At 58.0% G+C, this 2,517-nt stretch overlaps 1 non-coding gene across 1 annotated transcript in view; it reads left to right on the top strand.

Moving 5' to 3' along the window:
* The first annotated feature begins 1,342 nt into the window (after nucleotides 1-1,342).
* Nucleotides 1,343-2,517, top strand: part of LOC124573681 — a 1,910-nt gene continuing 735 nt past the window's right edge. The window contains exon 1 of the ribosomal RNA XR_006972060.1: nucleotides 1,343-2,517. This exon is cut by the window's right edge and continues 735 nt beyond it. This is a non-coding gene — a ribosomal RNA (small subunit ribosomal RNA).

The raw sequence follows: 2,517 nt of genomic DNA on the forward strand, positions 1-2,517 counted from the left end.
CGGCGAACCATGCGGTCCAAATGTTGTGCACTCAGCTACGTGTCGTCTCCCTATAAGAGCTGGATTGCAGTGTGGTATGCCCTGGATGGCGATCAGCATGAGCCGTCTGTTGATGTAGTGGCGCGTGTTGTCAGACGTAGTCGTCTCTTCTCACACACCGTGATAGCATGGTGCACTGCGTTCCACATCTGCGACATGCGACAGAGGCCGGTTGACAGTCGTTCGCGCAATGGACATCGCATACGTACGGGGGCCACCTTCCACGTGTTCGCGAAGCGTGCACATGTTGTTGCGTGTATGTGGGCAGACATAGTGTGTCGTGACACCTGACACAGGCATGCAACAATCGTTGAATTTGCAAATGGCGATGGACGCCTACGTTTGCTGGTGACGTTACGCAAATGAACAACTGGTAAACCGTTGTGGTGCGGTTGTTCTCGCTAGAGGTGAATCAGTGATGGCGACGATCGGTTGAGCTACCAACCGGTTGTTCCAGCGATACCCACCATGCCCACGAACGTGAATGGCATCTGGGTGTGAAGCGATACGCGGCGGTGGCTGGGTGGGACCGTCCCCGGCCGGTGAGGGGGGGCCTCCCGGCGTGCTGGCCGCGCGGTGCGTGGGCGCACGCGCTACAGCCGGCTGGTGGGGGCGGCCAGTGGCAGGCGCGCCGGCCGACGGAGGCGGCAGGCGGCGCAGCTGCGCGCCGGCGCACCCTGCACGCGGCGCCGTGCGGCCAAAGTAGGTCCTCGCGGGCCCGGTGCGAAGCGCGGTGGACATCTGCAGTGTGCTGGTCCGATTGAGGACTGTGTGCGCTGAGGATGCGCCGCCGCCCGGCGCTCGGCGCCGCGACGCCGTCTGCTACTCGGTCGCCTCTGCGGTTCTCGCAGGTGGTTTGTATCGCAGCTGTGCGGACGTGTTGGCGCGTGCGCTGTGCTGGGAGAGTTCGCTTCGGCACCCAAGTGGGGCTTTTGTCCTTCTGTGGCGCTGGCGTTGGAGCTGCCGGTCACCGTAGGTGGCGCGTGTTGTCTCCCGCCGGCAATGCCACGACAGCACGCTCCCGGGCCTCTGTCGGCAGCGGCAAGCTCAGTTGGGAGCACGGGTGGTCGCACCTAAAGCGTCTACTCGCCAAACTCCGGGCGATTGCGCCTCTCTCGAACCCGACCAAGTACTTAGGACGGCGCTGCGCGCCGCCGGGACCTGAGAGGGTTTCGAGGTGTATGGTGCAGGGGAGCTCAGCCTCCTCCTGTTTGCAGAATAATTGAGCGGACGCTTGCGTGTTCGCGCGGGCCCCCGGGACACACTCCCGGGCGGCCGGCTGCTCAGCTCTAGTTGACGCAGCTCCCTGGTTGATCCTGCCAGTAGTCATATGCTTGTCTCAAAGATTAAGCCATGCATGTCTCAGTACAAGCCGCATTAAGGTGAAACCGCGAATGGCTCATTAAATCAGTTATGGTTCCTTAGATCGTACCCACGTTACTTGGATAACTGTGGTAATTCTAGAGCTAATACATGCAAACAGAGTCCCGACCAGAGATGGAAGGGACGCTTTTATTAGATCAAAACCAATCGGTCGGCTCGTCCGGTCCGTTTGCCTTGGTGACTCTGAATAACTTTGGGCTGATCGCACGGTCCTCGTACCGGCGACGCATCTTTCAAATGTCTGCCTTATCAACTGTCGATGGTAGGTTCTGCGCCTACCATGGTTGTAACGGGTAACGGGGAATCAGGGTTCGATTCCGGAGAGGGAGCCTGAGAAACGGCTACCACATCCAAGGAAGGCAGCAGGCGCGCAAATTACCCACTCCCGGCACGGGGAGGTAGTGACGAAAAATAACGATACGGGACTCATCCGAGGCCCCGTAATCGGAATGAGTACACTTTAAATCCTTTAACGAGTATCTATTGGAGGGCAAGTCTGGTGCCAGCAGCCGCGGTAATTCCAGCTCCAATAGCGTATATTAAAGTTGTTGCGGTTAAAAAGCTCGTAGTTGGATTTGTGTCCCACGCTGTTGGTTCACCGCCCGTCGGTGTTTAACTGGCATGTATCGTGGGACGTCCTGCCGGTGGGGCGAGCTGAAGGCGTGCGACGCGCCTCGTGCGTGCTCGTGCGTCCCGAGGCGGACCCCGTTGCAATCCTACCAGGGTGCTCTTGAGTGAGTGTCTCGGTGGGCCGGCACGTTTACTTTGAACAAATTAGAGTGCTTAAAGCAGGCAAGCCCGCCTGAATACTGTGTGCATGGAATAATGGAATAGGACCTCGGTTCTATTTTGTTGGTTTTCGGAACCCGAGGTAATGATTAATAGGGACAGGCGGGGGCATTCGTATTGCGACGTTAGAGGTGAAATTCTTGGATCGTCGCAAGACGAACAGAAGCGAAAGCATTTGCCAAGTATGTTTTCATTAATCAAGAACGAAAGTTAGAGGTTCGAAGGCGATCAGATACCGCCCTAGTTCTAACCATAAACGATGCCAGCCAGCGATCCGCCGCAGTTCCTCCGATGACTCGGCGGGCA

This window comes from Schistocerca americana, unplaced genomic scaffold (assembly GCF_021461395.2).
Source record: "Schistocerca americana isolate TAMUIC-IGC-003095 unplaced genomic scaffold, iqSchAmer2.1 HiC_scaffold_184, whole genome shotgun sequence".
In the NCBI taxonomy this organism is placed as follows: Eukaryota; Metazoa; Arthropoda; class Insecta; order Orthoptera; family Acrididae; genus Schistocerca; species Schistocerca americana.